Genomic DNA, 9,000 nt, shown 5'->3' with positions numbered 1-9,000 from the left:
TCATAATTTTACCGCAAAGTCCAGACTAACATTCTCATGAAGATAAGATTGAAGATTAATTCATACAAAGAAATCTTACGTCTTTTGTTTGGAGATGTTCTTGGAGTGTATTCTGTGGATAGTGAAATCTTTTCTAGGATTGAACTTAAAGCCTCACGAACTATGTTCATAAAAAACAGTTGTTTCCTTGGCATTACAATTATTTTTGCTGCTTGTGAAGACAAAAACGTACTTCATCCTCTTTTTGAAGGTTGATATCTCAGCCTTGACAATATTCGAACAATTCTTAATTTTGTTTTCTATTTTAAAATTAAGAAAATTAATTTTTAGATATATAAATTGTATTATTATTGGAATCCAATAAGAAAAGAATTGTATTAGCTTTAGAATCTTTGAACCTGATTTTTTAAATTATAATTATATTTTCTATCCAATAAAAAAAGAATTGTATTACCTTTAGAATTCTTCAATATGATTTTTTAGAATTGTATTACATTTGGAACTCAATAAGAAAAGAATAAGACTAAATCGGAAATAAAAATTATACGTATTACCTTACAAATCTTAAATATAAATTGTATTTTATCTATGATTATTAGTTTAAATAAATATAATCATATTTCTTTTGGCATTCCTAGATAATAAAAAAATTGTATTACCTCTAGAATCCGAAAAAAAAAAAGAATTATATTAACTTTTGAAATCCTTCAAGTTGATTTTTTAAATTATAACTATAATTGGATAAAAATTATTTTGAATTGTGGTACCATTTTAAAAAACAAATATTATAACATAGATAAAAAAATTATATTAGCCACTTTCCCGTCAAACATAATACTAATAGAAAATTTATTATTATTTAAATAAAAATTGGTTTGGGCCGCCTCCCATGCCCGTCAAACGCAACACTAATAAAAAATCATTTACATTATTATAAAATCAATATATATTTCCTATTTTTTATATCCTATTTTTTTTGTTAATTATTTTTATTTTATGATTCCTATTTATTACCTAAAAATTATTACTCTTTTATGGTTCTAATTTTTTTGCTATTTGTGTTTTTTAATGATTATTATCTTTGCAGTCCTTTATTTCTATAGGAAATTTAAAAAAAAATTATGAGACTAAATTGAAAATAAAAATTGTACGTATTACTCTACAAATCTTAAATATAAATAGTATTTTATATATGATTGTTAGTTTAAATAAATATAATCCAACTTAGTATTTCTAAATAAGAAAAAAATTGTATTATCTTTAGAATCCAAAAAGAAAAGAACTGTATTAATTTTTGGAATCTTTGAACCTAATTTTTTAAACATAATCTTATTTCTTTTAGGATTACTAAATAAGAAAAGAATTATGTTATCTTTAGAATTCAATAAAAAATATTAAATAAAAAAGAAAAGAATTGTATCATCTTTAGAATTCGATTAGTATAAAAAAATATTACGATTAGTATAAAAAATTATTTAAGTGATCATCCCGTCAAACACAATGCTAATAGTAAAATTAGTTTGAACCGCCCACCTGTTAAAGACAATATTAATCCATAATTATTATTTTTATGACAAAATTAAATATTATAATTTAGATCAAAATTAGTTTGAGCCTCTCTTTTGTCAAACACAATACTAATAACAAAACATTATAATTTAAATATTAGTTTGAACAATTCCACGTCACCTATTTTGAATAAATAAAATCCTATTCCTTTTATCATTTCCAAATAAGAAAAATAATTGTATTATCTTTAATATCCTTTCACCTTTATAATACTTGAACCTAATTTTTAGATGATAATTTTATTTTCAATTTGAAATTTAAAGAAATTATAAGACGAAATTGAACAATTCTTAATAATATTTTCTATATTAAATTTAAGAAAATTAAATTTTTGATATATAAATTGTATTACAATCTTTTTGAATCCTTAAACCTGATTTTTTGAATCATAATTTTACCGCAAAGTCCAGACTAACATTCTCATGAAGATAAGATTGAAGATTAATTCATACAAAGAAATCTTACGCCTTTTGTTTGGAGATGTTCTTGGAGTGTATTCTGTGGATAGTGAAATCTTTTCTAGGATTGAACTTAAAGCCTCACGAACTATGTTCATAAAAAACAGTTGTTTCCTTGGCATTACAATTATTTTTGCTGCTTGTGAAGACAAAAACGTACTTCATCCTCTTTTTGAAGGTTGATATCTCAGCCTTGACAATATTCGAACAATTCTTAATTTTGTTTTCTATTTTAAAATTAAGAAAATTAATTTTTAGATATATAAATTGTATTATTATTGGAATCCAATAAGAAAAGAATTGTATTAGTTTTAGAATCTTTGAACCTGATTTTTTAAATTATAATTATATTTTCTATCCAATAAAAAAAGAATTGTATTACCTTTAGAATTCTTCAATATGATTTTTTAGAATTGTATTACATTTGGAACTCAATAAGAAAAGAATAAGACTAAATCGGAAATAAAAATTGTACGTATTACCTTACAAATCTTAAATATAAATTGTATTTTATCTATGATTATTAGTTTAAATAAATATAATCATATTTCTTTTGGCATTCCTAGATAATAAAAAAATTGTATTACCTCTAGAATCCGAAAAAAAAAAGAATTATATTAACTTTTGAAATCCTTCAAGTTGATTTTTTAAATTATAACTATAATTGGATAAAAATTATTTTGAATTGTGGTACCATTTTAAAAAACAAATATTATAACATAGATAAAAAAATTATATTAGTCACTTTCCCGTCAAACATAATACTAATAGAAAATTTATTATTATTTAAATAAAAATTGGTTTGGGCCGCCTCCCATGCCCGTCAAACGCAACACTAATAAAAAATCATTTACATTATTATAAAATCAATATATATTTCCTATTTTTTATATCCTATTTTTTTTGTTAATTATTTTTATTTTATGATTCCTATTTATTACCTAAAAATTATTACTCTTTTATGGTTCTAATTTTTTTGCTATTAGTGTTTTTTAATGATTATTATCTTTGCAGTCCTTTATTTCTATAGGAAATTTAAAAAAAAATTATGAGACTAAATTGAAAATAAAAATTGTACGTATTACTCTACAAATCTTAAATATAAATAGTATTTTATATATGATTGTTAGTTTAAATAAATATAATCCAACTTAGGATTTCTAAATAAGAAAAAAGTTGTATTATCTTTAGAATCCAAAAAGAAAAGAACTGTATTAATTTTTGGAATCTTTGAACCTAATTTTTTAAACATAATCTTATTTCTTTTAGGATTACTAAATAAGAAAAGAATTATGTTATCTTTAGAATTCAATAAAAAATATTAAATAAAAAAGAAAAGAATTGTATCATCTTTAGAATTCGATAAGAAAAGAATTGTATCTTCTTTAGAATTCTTAAACATGATTTTTTGAATTATAACTATATTTTCTATCCGAAATTTAAGAAAAATTAGAAGACTGAATCGAGCGATTCGAGAGACGTCCGCATCCTCCTTTATATATATATATTGATGATTGATTGTTATAAATAAAATATATCGTTAATTATTTTAATCAATCCCGATATATGGTGAACAATATTTTCATTCATTATGTTCGATTCTTGATTTTTTATATTACTAATGTGATTAAAATACTACATATATTCTGAAAAGATGTCAAAATTTTATATTATATTTTCAATAATTTTTTTGAAAAAGAAAAAATATAATCAGCAGTCGAGATTCAAGAAACGGAAGTTCTCCAATAACCCGACCCGAATAAAACCTACAAACTTCCGGTCAAATTCTGTACAAACAAATGGTCCGTTTGGGAGTGTGGTTAGAAATTGCTGTGTGGTCAGAAAAAATGCTGGTAAAAAAAGTGCTGTTATAGAAATCAGATAACTGTTTGGTAATTTTTTTGATATTTGCTTATTTTGAGTTATAATATAAAAATAATAATTTTTTTGGTGAGGTTTGATATTGAAATTTGTAACAGCTTTCTGCAAAAGCTGAAAACAGCTTTTTCCAAAAGCATGGGAGGACCTGCTTTTCCTAAAAGCAGCTTTTCAGCTCAGAAAAGCTGGTTTTAGATTTACCAAACCGTTTTTCACCTGCTTTTCAGCAAAAAGCTGCTGTTGTTGTGTGCAACAGCAACCCCAAACAGTACCAAAATCAAATTGCCCCGTATGAGAAACCAAACAAATAGCAAAGAGATTAGCAGTGAAGCAACAGAGTCTTCATCGTCTACCGTTCCTTCTGTCACTAATTTCCGGGAAGGTATAACTTATATTAATAGTTATGTATGTAGTTATAATTATGTGATTTAATGTACTAGTCTCGTAGTGTTTTAACTTAATTCATTTATATTTATGTATATATATACGCTCATGAGTGTTTTAATTTTATTTAGTCATTATCATATACTAAATTGCGTTTTAGGTTTGAACTCATGTGTAAATCAGTAATTGGATATTTGTATTTAGGTTTGTAGTCTATTTCTTCCATGTGCATAACAAATTATAAGAATACCGGAAGTGTAGAGAGTCGAACCCGAGTCTCTCGTGAGTCTAAGGTCTGATATTACCGCTCTAAAACCTCGGGTGTAGGAGAGTTTATAAATGTCATATTATATTCTAACTTTTTTGTATTGTCTAACTCATGCAAGTTATATGCTAACCTTGTGAATTACTCCCTCCGTCCCTATTTATCTGTCTACTTTGAAAGTAAAAATTTGTCCCTATTTATCTGTCCATTTATACTTTCAAAACTAATTTAATGATAGTTTTTCAAATATATCTCCATAATTTCAATTTTCAAAGCTTGACTTATTTAAAACTTGGTTGAATTCATGTTTTCAAGATATAAAGTAGGAGTATTCTACCATTTTCAAGATATTAATTAGAGATATTTAATGAAAAAATTTATACAATCAATTATTCCTTGGTATGTGTTTTTTTTTCCAAAATTGACAGATAAAAAGGGACGGAGGGAGTACTTGGTACACATGTCTGTGTGTGGTAATTCTAACTAATTTAGCCTATTAATGCTGAGTACAAATCAGAGCTGAATGTATATAGTGCAATTTTCAAGGTTTGTTTAGGCAAAGGTATTTTAGGCTAATAATTGTCAGTTTATTACAAACTATGTTACAGGTTCGATTTCGTTTTATATATTTAGTGAATCTAGTACATTTGCACTGAGGGTTTGTTTTTCGTAATAAACTGAATTTGGTCTATTTTTGTCTTCTGTATGTGCCTAGAAGAGCATGTGTATTGATGAAGATATAATATGAAAAACTTGTTATGGAACAGTAATGTGTGTAGATATGATTCTTTCAGGGTTTGGTTTGGAGAAGGAAAGAAGAGTGCTTCATGAACAAGGACTTAAGATTGCCGAGAATCATGAGAACAGCCAGAAGAATAGACGGAAACTAGCAGAGAGCACCTGAGGTTTTCACGTTTTATTCTATACTAGTTTCATTGCTTTAGTTACCGCAGAAATGAAAAGCAAATGAAGATTTAAACGCTTTCTCGATGACAGGGTTTAAGAAAGCATCAGCAGAAAAGTTGAGAATGTTCAACACTTTAGTAAAGGGTTATTAAGAAGAGTTTGATAACCTTACCAAAAGAGCAGAATTTGGAGAAAATGTCTCCTAATTCTACCTAAAGCTTTATGAGGCTCCATATGCTTATCCAATTCTTTCTTTAATTGCTATGAGTAGTATATTGCACTTACTGTCAGGGATGGAACCAGAAACCTAAACTAGGATGGGCTTGACAAGTATTTTGAAGGGCTTGATACATAGTTAGATACTTGGGCTCTAAAAATTTAATATATGCATAGCTACTATTTTTTTTTTGCTTCCATCCCTACTTACTATCTTACCTTTCTATTTTAATTTATTTTTTTTTATCTTCTTTCAGTGATTATGAAATCCCAACAAGTATGCTTAGTTTTATAAAATTCAAATCTCCCGAGCATCAGAGATGTGCTTGCTGGTAAACATGGCTTCGGTTTATGCTGGAGAAAGATGAAAAATTGCCTGAGGTAGAGTCTGCAAATCGTAAAATGAAGGTTGAGCAGCTTGAGGAATTTAGAACTGGAGCAACTCCTCTGAAAAATCAACAAGCAACAATAGAATGACTTGAAGAGTGGATCCGGCAGTTAGAACAAAAGGTTATTCCAGGACATGAATATCTTTAGTTAATTAAATAAAAAAGTGACATTTGCATTAATTTGCTTTTAATTGTACCTACCATGGAACACATTATTTTCTGTTGAATTCTCAGCACAAATGATTCCTGCACAAATATGAACTAGAGTTCATGCAAAAGTTCTTTCTCGTAATCCAGGATCATAACTTTCAATTTCCAACTATTAAGATTATTCCTTGTTTTCAAGTAACTATACAAGACGTGTATCTTATAATTTTGTTTTTCCTTCACTATGCATCATGGTGCTATCGAGCCTTATGTTGCAATTTTACAATCTATATGGTGTGGGCTACTGTTCTAGACCTTTAATTTACTAGAACCACTATGTTACTGGTATTACTGTATTGGCTTGTTAAGTTCTGCCTTTGCGATTTAAGGAATAGAACATTAAACCTTTCACATGAGAGGATATAGTTAAATGCAATAATAAATTTCATTAAATAATTTCAACAGAATTAGCTTTTTTATGATATTGAATTTGTAATTGCCTAATTTGTTGTATTTATATGTAAAAGATAAATACATAAAATCCACAATGCATGCTGCTGATCAAGAAATGTACAATCACTTACACTTTGGTGTACACAGGAAGGTCTTGTAGATGAAGATGAAGTATTCTCCGGGATAGATGAACTTGAGAAAGATGAACCCGAGGCTGAAAATGTTGATAGATGCGAGCCAGAGGATGCTGATCTGAAAGACCTCGTAAATCAGGTTTCCTTGGATCACAGAGTAAAAAAATTCAAAGGTATGGTTAAGCTCACCGGATTTTGGAATAGTGAACTGAGTATCTCTAAACTAGGTTTTAATCACTATATGCATTGATCCAATTCGCATGTTTCTATAGTTATTGGTTTTTGTATTTTTATTAATTTTCTTTTAGTGATTTTGGAATCCAAACAAGTATGCCCAGGTTTATAGAATTTAAATCCGCCGAGCATCTGCTGAAGTACATAGCTTTGGTTCATGTAGGAGAGAGACATTAAATTGGCTGAAATAGGGTCCGGAAATCGTAAATGAAGGTTGAGCTTGAGGAATATAGAACTGAAGCGACTCATCTGAAAAATCAACAAGCAACAGTAGACTGACTTGAAGAGCCCATCCGGAAGTTAGAACATGTTAATCCTGGACATGAATATCTATATATAACTAAATATAAAAGTGACATTTGCATTAATTTGCTGTAATGTACCTACCATGGCACACATGCTATTTTCTGCTGTATTACTTGCTGAATTGTCAGCACAATGATTCCTGCACAAACATGAACCTGAGTTCACGCTCAAGTTATTTCTCATAATCTAGGATCATAACTATCAAATTGAAACTTTTAAGTAATTCCTTGTTTTCAAGTATTTATACAAGATGTATATCTAATAATTTTGTTTTTCTTTCACTCGGCATCATTGTGCATTCCAGCCTTATGTTACACTTTTACAGTCTATATAGTGTGGGCTACTGTCCCATACCTTTAATTTACTAAAACCTCTATGCCACTAGTGTTACTGTATTTGCTTGTTAAGTTCTGCCTTGCGGTTTAGGGAATAAAACACTAAACCTTTACATGGGTTGACATAGTCAAATGCAATAATAATTTTCACCAAATGAAAATCCAACTATATTAGCTATTTATGAATTTGAAATCTAATTGGTTGTATTATTCTGTTATGTAGAAGATAAATATACAAAATCCACATTGCGGTTATTGCTGATCATGAAATATAGAATCATTTACATTTTGGTTTCCCAGGAAAAGTCTTGTAGATTAAGATAAATTATACTCTGGGATGGATGAACTTGATAAAGAAGAAACTGAAGTTGAAATTGTTGATAGATGTGAGCCAGTGGATGCTAATTTGAAACACCTCTCAAATCAGGTTTCCAGGACCACGGAGTAAAAAATTCACAGGTATGGTTAAGCTCAGCAGGCTTTTGAATAATGAACCGAGTATATCTAAACTAGGTTGTAATCACTATATGCATAGATTCAATTGGTATGTTAATATAATTATTGGTATTTTTATTTATTTTTGATTTTCTTTCAGTGATTTTGTAATCACAACAAGTATGCCTAGGCTTACAGAATTCAGATCCCCCGAGCATTAGAGATGTGCTTGCTGACAAACATGCCTTTGGTTTATACTTTATGCAGGAGAAACATGTAAAAATTGATTGAAATAGAGTCTGAAAATCATAAAATGAAGGTTGAGCTTGAGGAATTTAGAACTGAAGCGACTCATCTCAAAAATTAACAAGCAACAATAGAATGAATTGAAGAGCCATCCGGCAGTTAGAACAGGTTATTAATATCTTTAGTTAATTGGATATAAAAGTGATGTTTACGTTAGTTTACTGTAATGTACCTACCGTGGCACACATGTTATTTTCTGTTGTATTTCTTGATGAATTTTCAGCACACGTGACTCCTTCTGTCCTTCACAAATATGAACCCGAATTTACGCTCAAGTTCTTTCTCATTATCTAGGATTATACCTTTCAAATTGCAACCTTTCAGTTTACTCCTTGTTTTAAGTAATTAATACAAGATGTGTATCTGAATAATTTTGTTTTTCTTTCACTCTGCATCATTGTGCTCTCCGGCCTTATGTTACACTTTTACAGCCTATATAGCGTGGGCTACTGTTCCATACCTTTTATTGAACCTCTATGCCACTAAGGTTACTGTATTGGCTTGTTATGTTCTGGCTTCGCGATTTAGGGAATAAAACACTAAGCCTTTTACATGGGATGACATAGTTAAACAATAATAACTTTC

At 28.4% G+C, this 9,000-nt stretch overlaps 1 long non-coding RNA gene across 1 annotated transcript; it reads left to right on the top strand.

Moving 5' to 3' along the window:
- Positions 1 to 4,087: 4,087 nt before the first annotated feature.
- On the top strand, positions 4,088 to 7,968 carry LOC108216392 (uncharacterized). Its single transcript, XR_001806084.2, has 5 exons — positions 4,088 to 4,287; positions 5,349 to 5,459; positions 5,934 to 6,186; positions 6,813 to 6,972; positions 7,197 to 7,968. It is a non-coding gene; the product is annotated as an uncharacterized LOC108216392 (long non-coding RNA).
- Positions 7,969 to 9,000: the final 1,032 nt, after the last annotated feature.

Source organism: Daucus carota, chromosome 4 (assembly GCF_001625215.2).
Source record: "Daucus carota subsp. sativus chromosome 4, DH1 v3.0, whole genome shotgun sequence".
NCBI lineage: Eukaryota > Viridiplantae > Streptophyta > Magnoliopsida > Apiales > Apiaceae > Daucus > Daucus carota.
The sequence above is the reverse complement of the archived record's forward strand: the minus strand, read 5'-3'. Positions and strand labels throughout refer to the sequence as shown.